At 39.2% G+C, this 16,379-nt stretch overlaps 1 pseudogene; it reads left to right on the top strand.

The window, feature by feature from the left end:
* The first annotated feature begins 15,607 nt into the window (after positions 1 to 15,607).
* LOC121770633 lies at positions 15,608 to 16,172 on the top strand (annotated as a pseudogene).
* The last annotated feature ends 207 nt before the right edge of the window (positions 16,173 to 16,379 follow it).

Here is a 16,379-nt window from a genome sequence, read left to right on the forward strand (position 1 = left end):
AAATGTGTTCTTGGGGTGTGTGTTGGCTCATGCTAATTTCGCATTAAAAACGTCACCCACTAGTGTACGGGCTAAGTAGCATATGGCAAGCTAAAATTATCGATCCTCGAAGACTAAAAGCCGGTTTGAGTATTACGATGCAACTTTGAACACTATTTAGACTACTAAAAGGGGTTTTTAGTTTTCTATAACTAAGATCAAAGAAAAATTAATCAAATAAAGACAAATAACTAAGCAAGACAAACAAATGATGGTTTTTCACACAAATTTGGAAAGGTATGGATATGGATCCGTTAGTATGGATCACGGGTTTCACCTAGGGATCATGCTCATCTATTAGTTCTCATGTGTGGCTAGGAAGGTCGGGTTAATTGGTTAGACCCCATCTCTGGTGCATCTAACTCGTGGATTAATCCCTAGTGTAGGAGTCTCATCCATACAATTCAAGATTAACTCCTTAGAACAACGGACCCAAGTCCTCTCTCTAGCTCATGCATCTCTCGATTACATATAACGCACGTAGTTGTTGATTACCTAACCATTCTAATCATGCATTTCTCAATGTCATTAATAAGAACAAGATATATCAAATTGTTAGCTAGGCAATTGGATAATAAGAACTCAATAATCAACAAAAACCAACACAAGAGATAGCTAGCATAAATCAAGGATCAACCCATGGATTCCACACAAACATCACCACATCCCTAAGGAAAATCTAGCTACTCATGTTCAAAGATGAAACAAAAGGAAAAACAAAGCAAATGAAAGAAAACATGGATAGAAATTGGAAACTAGAACTCCCTATGATAGAAATGATGGTGGGGAGTCTTCTCCTTCAATCTCTTGAGAGGGGAAGATCCTAAGCCTTCAAATCCTCTTCAAAACCGTGCTCTCTTACTCAGAATCGTCGTGTGTGAGTTAGAGCTCAAATGTGTGAAGTCTCCTTTTATATCCGGAGTGAAAATCAGGGTTAAATGAGTGATTAGTCAAAACACCTGGCCGGGTGATCTGTAAATGGAGAAACACCCGGTCGGGTCTTCTCTCTGGAGCCTGATACCTGCTGCAAAACACCCGACCGAGTTTTCCGGGAAATGGAAAACACCCGGCCTGGTTTCTTCTCTGGAATCAGCCTCGTTCGCTCCTTTTTTCCCGTTTTAACATGTTTTTACTTCAAAACTCTAACAAACTTATTATTTCATCTAATTGATAACTAAATGAGTGAAAACATATAATAAACACCTTAATTCAATTGATGCCGGAGGATGAACAAGTGCGTATTGACATGCCACCGCCACCATTGTCATCACGGCCAAGTGAAGGCAGTCGCGGTGGTTGCTGTAATATGAAGTCGACTGTGGAGGAGGAAGAGAGAAGGGATTCACAGGAAAACTCTAGGTTTTAGGTGGTCTTTACATTATTACATATATCCTTGATGTTTGAATTTGATTCAATGTAGGGATTAGTTGATATAACATTAGATGAGATATTCTTCAATAGCTGCACTAATTTTGAAGTCTTATCTATTTTGCTTGTATATCAAAAACTATCATTCTTTTCTCTTTTTGTACATATATAAGATCAATGTGTTAAACAGTCAATGATTCAATAAAAAACAATCAGTCGTTACCCAATGACCAAATGCAATTCGTTTTGTTTTGATTTTCCCTTTTTAAAGAAAAAAAGAGGTAAATAATTAGTGTTTCAATAAAAAATTCTCATAGGAAGCTTGCACGATAAAAACCATGGTCACCGAAGACAAATATAGGTAGTCTCGCTCATACCGTCTTGCACAGTTGCGCACTATAAAATATATATTCGAACAAATACTTTTATGTGGCAAAATCAAATTTTGGAATGATTTGGAAAAGACGATTCTTTAAATAACCTTCTGTTTTTTACTTTGACAATAATAAAAACACCAACTTAATTGTCCGTTATGAACACAATGTTAAAATTTTAGCGTTTCTGAACAATTTTACATCTATATTTGTGATGCTCCTAAAGTTTAGCAATCCTTATTTTAGGAGAAGGGGATAGGGACGGAACTAGACTTCTAAATAAGCCGATACTGAATATTAAAAAACATAATAATAATATTAAAATATTAAATTTATATATAATAACTTTACAATTTTTACGAGACCGTAGATGATAATTGTTTTCTATGAGTCGTCAATTTTTTGAAACCTTATATCTTGTAATAGTGAACAAAATCTTGGCTATTGGAAACTCGAGTTTATCAACTACGGAGTATATCACTAACAAAAGTTTTTAAGTTTATTGGGAAGAGTCATACATTTAGTGCTAGCAAAGGATTTTTTTTTACTAAGACAACTTATATAAGTAAGCAATTTTGTATTCTGTTTTTGGGAATAATTATTCATCTCTTAAAATAAGTAACAAGAACCTAAAATTATGAGAAAATATGAATTTAAAATTTAATGAATTTCCCTTGATATTTTAAGAAAATATCGATGCATAATGAATAAAATTATGAATAAGTACTACCTGCACAAGAAAGAAGAAACTACTCGAGCACTATTACATAATTTTATAATCAAATCTCAAATTATAGTGTTTCACAATTATAAATACTAGAACTACTGTATAGTGTTGTTATGCGGTGATTGTGAATGCAGATTTGATGTATTTTGCGTAGGAGAGCTACTGTACTTGGGATTTCAAACCCAACTTTCAAGTGCTTTTTTATTTCCTTTCATTATTTTACAAATTTACGAATCAAATATTTGATTGAATTGGCAATAACAAATGATTGTATTAAAACGTTATAGTATTTCTGAATTCTCATCATTCATAAATCAGAAAACACATAGTCAATATTAATAGCTTAGAGCATCCGCAGCGGTGAGCAGGACGTTGTCCGTCCGTCTGTACCAGCGGCATGGTACTGCTGTCCGCCGCTGCGCTCTTGCCGCTGGCGCGGCGCCGCTCGATGTTTCTTTAGTAGTTTTTCTCTTGTTTTGTTTGAGGACAAACAAATAATTAAGTTTGGGAGAGTTGACAAACACAGATTTTGCATGTTTTTAAGGACTTGATTTGACTTGTTTTAAATGTCAATCATACAAATTATGTTCTTAAATTGCATATGTTATACATTTGGTATTTTTGACGTGTTTGTTGATAAATGATAGAAAAGGATAGAAAAAGGTGAAAAGGGCAAGTGCAGCAGACTCTGTTAGAGACCATTCTGCCAGCGATTTTGAAGTCCAGTCAGTTCTTACTACATGTCATTCTCTTCGTCTTCGAAAGAGCTTCGCGTGGATATCTTGCATGTCTCAATCGGAGTTCTGTGGAGAAAGTTATGACAATTCTACGAACGTTGCGCAGTGCAGTCAAAGCTGACGGGAATTTATGCGGAAATTCACAGAAGAAAATAAATTATTATATTGTGAAGCCAAATCTCTCCTATTTCTTGTAGGGCACGAAATTTATCAAAAATAAACCTTTTTCCAGCCTATAAATACCTATGAACCTAATTCATAATCTTGATTTCAGAGCCTCCAATCCTTCTCCCTCTCTACACTTCTTTCATTCCAGATTCCACCCTTAAATTCATCCATCTTCCATTGGAGCGGAGTTTTGCAGATCTAGGCAAGAGAAGACTGAAGATTGAAGATTCAACCTTGGGTTTTATCAATTTCTTTCATGTCTCGTACTTTATTTGTAGTTTTTACTTATCTATGAGTTAAACTTCAATTGTGGAATTTTTGGTGAAGATATTCGATTGATTTTCCTTGTTAGCTCTTGTAGTTATTTGATTTATCCTTGCGTTCTCTATATTCAATTGATTAGCTACCTCTTGAATACATGTTATAGTTGATTAGAGTACTCGGGAGATGAAATAGTTGACTTGGAAAATGGATAATTCACACTTTAATTCAATAGAACTCGGGAGAGTTGAGGTTTCACGTGAGGTCATTGGTCTTAATGATCTTTCAGGAGTTAGATGTTAGAGATTTATAGGGACTTTGATTTCGACACCTAATCTACGGATTTCTCACCTCGTGAGAGGGTTTAATCCAGTTAAGTGACCGACTTAATAACTCTAGAGACCGTAATTCAAGAAAGTCGATTGTGTTTTGGATCCTAATATTCGACATTCCTATGCCTGCTTTGTATCATTGTTTATATGCTTTCTTTTTATTTGTTTATTTATTTTTCAGTCTGTTATAATAAAATCAAACCCAAAAAAACATCGATCCGTGTCTTTAAATAGTATATGACGCTTAGTATATGATAGTCAGTTGCAATCTTATTCCCTGTGTTCGATATCCATGTACTGACCTTTAGCTATACTAGATCTACCCTGTAAACTTGCAGGTATTTTTAGTCCTAATAAATAGTGCATCAAGTTTTTGGAGCCGTTGCCGGGGAATATTATTGCTTTAAGCTGATATTGTAAAATGGTTGATAATACTAATTTAGAGTGTAATATTTTGTATAGTTTTATTTAAAATTTTTTTGTTTTATTTGTTTTGCAAGGAGCACGAAGCATCAAGTTTTTTTTATTTTATTTGTTTTGCTTTAAGCTGATTTTTGTTTTTTTTGTTTTTTTTTTTGCTTTTTATCTTAAAAAAACCTCATTCCCCTCTTTATATTTTATTTTCTCCACACAATTCACACACCCATACTCCAAATTCACACCACTTAATCACATTTTTTGGATTCCACTCATTCTTGTGCTCAACTGTCAACCAACCAAGGTATGTTCTTATTTTAATTTCTGAGCTTTGATTTTGAATTTTTTTCCTTGAATGGCCTTGTTGTTGATTTATATATTGGAAGTTTGGTTTGGAGTTTGATGGAGGATGATAAATTTGTGAGTCTTGGATTTTTGAAATTAATTATTGTTGGGTGTGCTTGAGTATGTTGATCTTGTTGGATGAAAATTGAATATCACTTTAGTTTGATTGTTGATACACATATTTCATGTTCATAGCATTGCGATGTTATTTTATCTTGCATGAATTGTGTATATATCTAGAGCTTAAATTTTTTTGCTTGATCTTAGCCTATTGTTGAAATTTTTTGCAATTAATTGGGGGATAGAGAAGATTACGGAGGATGAAAAATGATCATGTTAAGGTAGATAATTTGATTTGCATATTTTATGCCTTGATATGATTAAAATTTAGAGGATTGCCACATGTTATGCATTGTACTCTACTATAATTTTCTTCATTCTATGCTCACATTGCGAAATTGTAGGTACATAAGGCATCCCAAAGAAAATCCCGAGAATGGGGGATATTTTATGAGCCTCAAAGAACGTCAAGCTAAAGACGTTAACCAAGCGCTTGTTGGGAGGCAACCCAACATTGGTATCTTTTTTATTTAGTTTGATTTGTTTTCTTAGTTTACTCACATCTCCACCGACTTTTCAAACTTATTCTTAACGTAGTTTTGAATAAGTTTGAGGGGATGAAGTGGTGGACCGTGAGTTTAGTTATTTTTGTTTGTTTTTATTTGTTTTTTTTAAATAAACCCGAGGTGAATCTTGTCATGAGCATAACATAGAAAATTTAGAAATACTCATGTTTAGGAACATCAGACTGAGTTGCCTATGATAAAATTTCGTTTATGTGTTGGTTGAGTTGACTTGATGCATTGATTTGAAGGTTTAGTGAAAAGGTGCATAAATAATGAATTGCTTGTTTGCCTTGAATCATGCTCATACCTAGTAAGACTTGAGCCATAAATTTATTTCTTGTGTGATTTATCTGCATTCATGTATTTGTTTCTAGACCTTGCTACTAGTCTGCCTAAGTTTACATAGTGTTTAAATGATAAAAGAGGACGTTAGACCATCCTTCTTACCTACTTTATATATCCAAATTTATGACCTTATTCAAAATATTTTTCCCTAGCTAGCCACTTTGAGCCTTTAAAGCCTTTTTCTTTGGAAGCTAAATAAAAGGGAATATCCATACACTCTTGGTGAATTTTAATTTATATTTTGTGAAAAGAGTTGGAGAGATAAGATAGAAAGAAAAGTAGTGTGCGTAGTTGTGAAAAGTGCATAGACATCTGTGGTTTGAATGAGATAATTGGTTGTGCATAGAAAGAAAAAAAAGAAAAGATGTACAAAAGAAAAAAAAATCAAAGGAATTTGGGAAGTGAGAATAAATTTAGACAAAGTCTAGAATTTACTGAGATTCGAATTGTTGGTGCGGTGCTATGTTTGATGTAGTAGAAATTGATCACTTTTGCTATGTTTAGGATTAGTCACTTTTTAGCCATATTTCCTCACCTTACCAAAGAGCCTACATTATAACCGAAATAAAGACCTTTCGGATTTTTTATTTTAATCACATAAAGTAGATGAGGGATTAGATATCGAGCAAGCCTATGGTAAACTTTGCATGTTGCATGATCTGAGCGCATATATTCTTTACCTTATACACTTTGAGAGTGAGTGATAACCACACTTCTAAACACTTGTGAGCGCATGTACTTCAAGGTGATCAAAGAGCTAGTAATGAAAATGCACTAATAAGCTTTGCTTGATTTGATTTGTATTCTTGTCAAACTCTTTATTTCTTGTTACAATTTTTGAGGCAACTATGAAGTCTAGTTTTTAGTATCTATGTTTCTTTAGTAGTTTTTCTCTTGTTTTGTTTGAGGACAAACAAATAATTAAGTTTGGGAGAGTTGACAAACACAGATTTTGCATGTTTTTAAGGACTTGATTTGACTTGTTTTAAATGTCAATCATACGAATTATGTTCTTAAATTGCATATGTTATACATTTGGTATTTTTGACGTGTTTGTTGATAAATGATAGAAAAAGATAGAAAAAGGTGAAAAGGCCAAAGTGCAGCAGACTCTGTTAGAGACCATTCTGCCAGCGATTTTGAAGTCCAGTCAGTTCTTACTACATGCCGTTCTCTTTGTCTTCGAAAGAGCTTCGCGTGGATATCTTGCATGTCTCAATCGGAGTTCTGTGGAGAAAGTTATGACAATTCTACGAACGTTGCGCAGTGCAATCAAAGCTGACGGGAATTTATGCGGAAATTCACAGAAGAAAATAAATTATTATATTGTGAAGCCAAATCTCTCCTATTTCTTGTAGGGCACAAAATTTATCAAAAATAAACATTTTTTCAGCCTATAAATACCTATGAACCTAATTCATAATCTTGATCTCAGAGCCTCCAATCCTTCTCCCTCTCTACACTTCTTTCATTCCAGATTCCACCCTTAAATTCATTCATCTTCCATTGGAGCGGAGTTTTGCAGATCTAGGCAAGAGATGATTGAAGATTGAAGTTTCAACCTTGGGTTTTATCAATTTCTTTCATGTCTCGTACTTTATTTGTAGTTTTTACTTGTCTATGGGTTAAACATCAATTGTGGAATTATTGGTGAAGATATTCGATTGATTTTCCTTGTTAGCTCTTGTAGTTATTTGATTTATCCTTGCGTTCTCTATATTCAATTGATTAGCTACCTCTTGAATACATGTTAGAGTTTATTAGAGTACTCGGGAGACGAAATAGTTGACTTGGAAAATGGATAATTCACACTTTAATTCAATAGAACTCGGGAGAGTTGAGGTTTCACGTGAGGTCATTGGTCTTAATGATCTTTTAGGAGTTAGATGTTAGAGATTTAAAGGGGACTTTGATTTCGACACCTAATCTACGGATTTCTCACCTCGGGAGAGGGTTTAATCCAGTTGAGTGACTGACTTAAGAACTCTAGAGACCGTAATTCAAGAAAGTCGATTGTGTTCTGGATACTAATATTCTACATTCCTATGCTTGCTTTGTATCATTGTTTATATGCTTTCTTTTTATTTGTTTATTTATTTTTCAGTCTAGTTTAATAAAATCAAACAAAAAAACATCCGTGTCTTTAAATAGTATATGACGCTTAGTATATGATAGTCAGTTGCAATCTTATTCTCTGTGTTCGATATCCCGGTACTGACCTTTAGCTATACTAGATCTACCATGTAAACTTGCAGATATTTTTAGTGCTAATAAATAGTGCATCATGGAAGAATTGCCTGACTGCTTGTAATTTGTAATATTATTCCGGTTATTTTTAATGCATTTTAATATTGTGGAAATGTTTTTATTTAAATTGAATAGTAGAATGGTGGGACCCTTGAGCTTGTCCTTGCGGAAGAGCACGGATGTGGGTGTTGTGCTCTTGCCTAAGAGCAGGGAGTAAAAGTGGGTCCGGGTCCACATCCGTACTCGTTGGCAAGAGTACGGATGTGGATGCTCTTATCATTGAGCTACAAGTGGTCTTACTTTTATGTGGAGTACAACTGCACAAGTATATGCTCCATCTATTATAATTAATCAAAAATACTATTTTCGTCGTCTCATTCAAGATATTTATTTTTTCCTTTTTATTTGTCCCACTCAAGATATACACTTTCTATATTTGGAAATAAAGCATTCTCTCATCTCTCCTCATTGAATATGGAGTATTCAACTACTCTCTATGTTTCATAGTAATAAAGTCATTTTATCCATTTTGGGTGTTCCATATTAGTAAAGTCATTTACTTTTTTAGTACAAAGTACTAATATACTTTCCCACCCTTACTTTCGTCTCTCTTACTCCACTTTATTATCTCTACTTTTTTCTCTCTCATACTTAATTTTTTTTGTTTAGTTATACATTTTTTAAAATATCTTCGTGTCAGAAAGAAATGTATAAATCTTCATATCGGAAATAAATGTATCAACTACTATGGACCAGATGAGGAAATACATATTTCTCACTACTTACTCCACCTAATAACTGTTGGAAATATAACTTGAGGTGTCCCAAGAATGTTGGAAGAGAAAGTGTGGAGTCACAACCTTTTGGAAAGAGGAGATATCATTTATAATGTTGAGTTCTAATAAGTATAGTTCCTAGGTGTGTTACTTCTCTAGTCCTATAAATAGGGATGTACTATGTATCAACAAGAATAATTCAAATCAATCAAAATGTAGTCTTAAAGAGTTCTTCAGTTTTATATTCCGTATTTTACTTTTCAACATGGTATCAGGGCAGCTAACGATCCTTCGTTAGTTTGTTCAAAAAAAAGCACCAAAATTCAAGCCTTATCCACCGAAGAAATCAATTTTCAGCCACAACAGAAAAAAAAATATTTATCCCAACTAACACCATCAGCCACAACAGAAAGTACATTCTGTTGGACGTTTCCTCTCCGAAACAGTAAAACGGCAGTAGGAGATGAGAGGAGTGGCAGAACACCGTCGGGGTAGGAGGAGCAAGGTTGCAAGTAAGGGTCGATTGACCGCCGGTGGAGAGCGCCAATCAGGAGGTGGCAGCGAGCAAGAGAGATCTAAAGATGGAGATAATGAATCATCCAGCCGAGGGGAGAGAAAGCAAACAGCTGAACAATTCTTCTTCGAACAGAGGAAAGAGGTGTTGGAAGTAATAACAAAGTTGATCAAGCCGCCGCATGCCAAGTTGATCAAGCTGCTGCTAACAAAGTTGATCAAGTTGCTGCTAACAAAGCCTATCAAGAATTCTGGTGACAGAAAGAAGACGATGGATGGTGGGAATGAAAACCAGAGAAGATCGATCCGTAGCAGCACTAGAGTGCACTCTGCTGAGATAGTCCTCGGAAAAAAGAGAAAAGCTGCCATCGAGGACAGTCGTGAAGACTCGACGCAGTGAAGACGATAACCAACCGCCACCCAATGAAGGTAATCCGATCGTAGCAACGGCGCTTTCCGAAAGGGTCTGATCAGAATAAGGGAGTGGCGGCACGATTGGTGAAGAGCAGCTGCGACCTCGGCTTTGGAGGCCACTAATATTAGGACAAAGGAGATGGTGCGAATGATTCCGCTCTTGGAAATAAAAAGCCATGGTCATCGTCAATCGGAGAAGAGCCGGAGAAGGGAGATGCAAAATGGGAGGTGAAACGTCGTCTGCCGAACAAGTAGCAGCAGGTTGCTGTTGGAGGTGAGAATAGAAGGAGAAAAGAAAAAGGAGGCGTTGTTAGTTGTCTTCTCAATTTGGGTTTGCAAAAAAAATTGGGCTGATCTTATTGGGCTCATGTGAATTTGAGCTGGAATGGGCCGAGAATGGTCCACCCAAAATAAGCTTTGGGTTGCAAATTCAATTCAGTCCAAAGACGAGTTAGCTCCTCGATACGAGTAAAAACTGTTACTCAGAAAAAAAAAATAAGAGACTCCTAGATAAGAGCAAGAACTATCTATGATAGCTCATAGATACGAGCTAAAACTGTCTAAGAATGCTCCTGGATATAAGCTAAAACTATCTAATATGACTCCTGGATAAGAGCAAAAAGCATCAAAGAAGGCTCTCGGATATGAGTAAAAACTGTCTAGATTGGCTCCTTGGCACGAGTTAAAACTGTCAGCCAAAAATTGAAGAGCTCTATGACACGAGTTAAAACTATCAACAGAAAAATTGAAGAAGCTCCTTGAAATGAGTCTAAATAAACTTTCAATGATGAAGAGCTCCTTGATAAGAGCCTAAACTTTCAATGAAGAAAAAAAAAGTTGACTCCTTGGTACGAGTATAAACTATCAATGATGAATTGAAGAAGCTTTATGATACGAGCATAAACCTTCAATGAAAAGGGAAGGACTCCTAAGTATGAGTATAAACTATTTATCAAAGCGAAGATCGTGCAAGTTAAGTGTCGAAAAAACTCGATACTTAACTTGAGGGGGAGTGTGTTACGATCCCCATATCTTAGGTTTCCTTAATTATTTAGTTATCTTTTGATTCACCGTATCTTTCCATATATTGTTATCTTGTTCGATAAGTTTGGGTAGTAGTTCTAATATTATAAATAGGATAGATTGTTATCATTTTATTCTTTCAACCAATTAATGAAATCAGTATTTCACCCAATTTGGCTTGAATCACAAAAATCCTAAATCAATTGTTGCCGACGGGAATACTCCCGCGCTCAGCCCCGTTCTGCCGCCGACCCTAGCTTTAGGGCGCCAGATTTATTGTTTCTGCCGCCGACCCTAGCTTTAGGGCGCCGAATTTATTGTTTTTTGTGCTCTACCCGGAGAATCCAACATGTAAGAGGAAAACCCCTCTTAACAATTGGTGCTTTCATCCGTGCTCATCCTACATCTTCTTCATCCCCATATCTCACCAATCAATAAAAAACAAAAATACCTTCTTCACCAAAAAAAAAACCACTGAACCCCTCCACCCCAAATTCATTATTTTCCTTATTAATTATTCGTATTCATCACCAATATCAGCCTCTGCACCAGATGCACCCTATTATTGTAAAATTTGATCGCCTATTGGATATGATGAAATCACGTATGGACGCAGCAGATCGATGCGTGGAAAACCTTCGTCGGAAACAATACTCCAACCCACATCAATCTGGGTGGTCGCGCAACATCCCCGACGGCTTTTTCAGCAGCCATCCGGAGGATGCAGCCATTCGCTGTGTTGGCTACCCTCGTGCACCTCCGCTGCCGGAGCCACCACCATATCCGACTCCAGCCCCGCCGTACACGCAGCAAACCCGCCGCAGCTATCTGCCTCACAGTCAGCCGCCTCCCGCGCGCTCTAATTACAACGGGTATACCGCCCGACAGAAGGCCCACCAGCCGTTGCGCAACTCCTTCACCGCTGGGGATCAGTTCGGGGAGCAGGGGCTGCGCCAAATCCCTAACCCGAATAGTTTTTTGCCAAAGTCGCACCAGCAGCAGTTTCAGCCTGCGAAAAAGCCTCGCCGGAACCCGCCAGTTCTGGGACAGTATGTGGGGTTTCCGGTCGATGACGCTCCACGGACGCGCCCAACCATGTGTGGAGATCCGCCTAAAAAGTGCATTCAGCTGCGACTGTCGGCTTACGAGCCACAACCCCCAACCGGCTGGCCTTTGCGACTACAATCGTCTCCCTTGCATCAGCCCACCTATTGGAACCAGCCGAAACAGCAGGAATGTTGTTGTTCATGTGCCCGTCATTACTTGTGTCGGTGATGTATCAAGTATGAATCATTGATCAACATCGCTCGACACCGATGCAAGGTTGATCCCTCTTCGTAATGACACGCCATATTTGAGCATTCTTGGAGGTGATAAAGGAAGACATTTAGTTGTTCGATATGTGTTTGATCCCGGAGGAAACGCCTCGCTAAAGCTTTTACTTTCAACTCTCGTCGTTGGTTTGTGGTTTCCACCTTGAGGACAAGGTGGATTTCAACCATGGTGGAGTTGTTACGATCCCCATATCTTAGGTTTCCCCAATTATTTAGTTATCTTTTGATTCACCGTATCTTTCCATATATCGTTATCTTGTTCGATAAGTTAGGGTAGTAGTTCTAATATTATAAATATGATAGATTGTTATCATTTTATTCATTCAACCAATTAATGAAATCATTATTTCGCCTAACTTGGCTTGAATCACAAAAATATAAAATCAATTGCTGCCGACGGAAATACTCCCGCGCTCAGCCCCGTTCTGCTGCCGACCATAGCTTTAGGGCACTAGATTTATTGTTTCTGCCGCCGACCCTAGCTTTAGGGCGCCAGATTTATTGTTTTTTTGTGCTCTACCCGGAGAATCCAACGTTAAAGAGGAAAACCCCTCTTAACAGATTGTTGGAAATATAACTTGAGGTGTCCCAAGAATGTTGGGAAGAGAAAGTGTGGAGTCACAACCTGTTGGAAAGAGGAGATAGCATTTATAATGTTGAGTTCCAATAAGTATAGTTCCTAGGTGCATTACTTCTCTAGTCCTATAAATTGGGATGTACTATGTATCAACAAGAACAATTCAAATCAATCAAAATATAGCCTTCAAGAGTTTTTCAATTTTATTTTCCGCATTTTACTTTTCAACAATAACTTATTCTATACTTTTATAAACACTCAAGAATATAAATATTTTGAGTGGGATGGGGGAGAGTAGTTTATTATGTGTTTAGAAATGTAACTAGATTGGCTTTTTCTATCGACAGAAGGCAAAACAGATTCTATTTCAAGTAATCGTTTTCAATCACTCCCCGAATTGGAATTTGCCACCTTTATGTGATAGACTGCATAAAATGAACCTAGAGAAATTTCTGCAAATTGTTGTGAGTTGTGAAGACATAACAGAGTAATTGATGGTTGCCATTTACGACCATATATATTCGCAAATAAGGAAATGAAAGTTCGGCGTATCCACCAAATACATCAAATCCACTTGCGGTGGGGACCACCAAAATGCGTGGCGCCACCCAATTAATGCAGTTACTAAGAGCATCCACAATGGCGGCGAGCGGACCGGCTAGCCGATCTCCGGCGCTTGCCGGTTCTTTTGCCGAACCATTGTAACCGGCGACCGCCATTTCGGCGAAAAAATCGACGAGCGCTGGCCGATGCGCTCGCCGGTCCGCTCGCCGCCATTGTAGGCTCCGGACCAGCGAGCGATCGGCCAGCGAAGTTTTCTTTTTTTTTAAATTTTTTTTTGAAACACTATATATACGCGCTTTGCACGTCATTTTCATTCGCACTACTTGTTTTAACGAGTACTCTCTCTATCTTAATTTATGTACAAGATCAACAACATGAAATGGAGAACAACAACGAACGTACTCCAATGACGAGCGGGTCTCAAACTCCCCCGGTACCCATGGGAGGTGGATGGGGTCCGATGCCCGGGTACTACAACATGTACCCGTGGCAGCAGATGATGTCCGGGATGGCAGCCGGGGGAGTATGCCGGGGGGGTTACCGGCGATGCCGAGGTGGGCACCCGGTATGCAGATGATGCCGGGTTGGCACCCGGGATGCAGATGATGCCGGGGGGGTACCGGCGATGCAGGGGACGCCAGGGGGGTACCGGCGACGCAGGGGACGCTGGGGGAAAAACGTCTATCGCCCCAGTTTTGATTTTTCGACTGCTTCTTCGCCCACATCGACGCAATATGAGACTTTCTCCTTAGATGAGTTGGGGTTTGATCTTCTCGGTGTTCCGGAAACTCCCGTTCAAACAGGGGGTAGGGCGGGGTCGGGGCCCCCCAAAGAAGAAGGGCAGGGGGAAGGGCAAGAGGGTCGGCGAGTCATCCCAGCCGGGTGAGGACGACTGCTCGGTACGGAGGAAGTGGACGGATGCGGAGAACGTCGAGCTGTCCAAAGCGTGGGTGAGTGTTTGCGATGATCCTCTCACTTCGAACAATCAGAGGATCGTCAACATGTGGCCAAAATAGCAGCAGTCTACAAGGCATTTTGCCCTGAGAGGAGGCCGCGCAACGGGGAGGAGTGCCGGAAGGCATGGGACCGAATCAGGGCTGGGGTCTCCCGATTTTCGGGCTTGTACGCCAACGCCCTCTGCATGCAGAGCAGTGGCCAAACGGAGGATGATTGCAGGAGGATAGCAGAGAAAGCCTTCCCCTAGCCCGGGTTGTATAAGGAGTTCACCTACTGGAACTGCTATGAGGTGCTGAACGACCCCGAGAAGTTCCGGGCAGGTGTCGACGCTGGCTGGCCAAAGAAGCAACGACTGAACTATACCGGTGATTACAGCGGCAGCAGCGGCGGTTCCCACGACCTCCCCGAGGGTGCTCAGGAGCTCCCGTCCCCTCCATCGTTCGCTGGCCGAATTGGTCAAAGGCGGGCGCAATGGGAGGGGGGCGCCGGGGGGTCCCAGGAGGTCCAGTCGGCATCCCCCCTTGGCTAGTCGACAGAGGATCTCAAATTCTTCGCGCGTCAACAAACGCGTGCTCAGATGGTCAAGATCTTAGCCGATTGGAAGGCGGCAGAGGACCCCGAGGAGAAGAGTTTTCTTCACGCATTGCTCGTGAGCATGCGTGACGATTTGAAGGCCACCGCGGCACGGGGGGTACCGGCGGCAACGGAGGCGACGACGACGGTGGCGACGGAGGAGACGGCGGCGACGGAGACGAGGAGTGAGGCGGAGGTCGGGATTTTTTTTAAATAATGTAATTTTTTAATGTACTTTTTTTCATTTAAATAATATTATTGAATTTTCCCATATCTGCGTTGTAAATTTAATTCCATATTTTGTGTGATTGTCAATGGCTAGGCTATTGCTGGGCTATTTGCTTGTCCTGATGATGTGGCAGGAGGATTTTTAGTGGTGATAATATGACAGGAGGAGTTTGTGGCTGGGCTATGACTGAGCTATTCTTATTTTTGGATGCCCTAATGTAATCAAATTCTGATCAGATTAGCATTGTGCAATAGTACTGAGCATGGTTTTGCTCAAAATCTCAGCAAATATGGTGGCAGTTAACTCCGACGCTTCCGACTGCACCACTGCCTGCGTTAATCCGGACAGTAAATAACTTTTCCACTCTTCAATTTTTATTTATTCCATTTTTTACTTAAATCATACTCCTCTATAATTTCTGCTTCTATAAAAACTGATAGAAATCCATGTGTTCTATTCTAAAACCAATTGGTGATATCAATTCTGTATACACTGGATATGAGATAGTTGTATTCATATTTTTAGTTTTAATTGCCAACAAAAACATAACTGATAATCTTTGTTGATTCCAAGTTTCTTCTCTTAGGGAATAAGTATCCATAAGTAAATTCAATTGCAAATCATAGTAATATAGAGAAAAGGAAAAGGGAACATCTTGAACATAAGAATCTCTCTAGGTCTCGTCGGCTCAAATTCGATATTCAATTTGGAGACGATGTCGTCGTCCACGGGTGAGAACGGAGGCAAGAAGATCACCCTGCGCAGTTCCGACGGCGAGGTGTTTGAGGTGGACGAGTCGGCTGCCTTGGAGTCGCAGACCATCAAGCACATGATCGAGGATGATTGCGCCGATAACGTCATCCCCCTTTCCAACGTCACCGGTCCAAAGTCATCGAATACTGCAAGCGTCACGTCGATGCCGAGGACAAGCTCGCCTCCGATGAGGAATTCAAGGCCTTCGATGTCGATTTCGTCAAAGTCCATCAAGCCACGCTGTTAGACCTTATTTTGGCTGCTAATTACTTGAATATCAAGACCCTTCGGGACCTGACTTGCCAGACAGTCGGCGACATGATCATGGGAAAAACTCCAGAGAAGATCAGGAAGACATTCAACATCAAGAATGACTTTACAACAGAGGAAATCGTGCGAGAGAACCAGTGGGCTTTTGGATAGACTAAGCGCGGATAGAATATCTAAAGCTGCCAACAAAAGCTTGATTGGTGCAAAGAGAGGATCCAGTGACTCATTTGAGTCATGATGTTGCTTCTGCTAGGGCTGCTTTTACACAATTTTCTTGTTTCTCTAACTTTATTTTGTACGGTTATGCATTTTAACTGGACTCGTCCTATCCATATTATACAAGTATATTATGGAGTACAAGTATGCTTTTACTTTGGTACTATAATAGTAATATATTTTGACTCTTATCA

The sequence above is a fragment of the Salvia splendens genome, chromosome 2 (assembly GCF_004379255.2).
Source record: "Salvia splendens isolate huo1 chromosome 2, SspV2, whole genome shotgun sequence".
NCBI classification, from domain to species: Eukaryota; Viridiplantae; Streptophyta; class Magnoliopsida; order Lamiales; family Lamiaceae; genus Salvia; species Salvia splendens.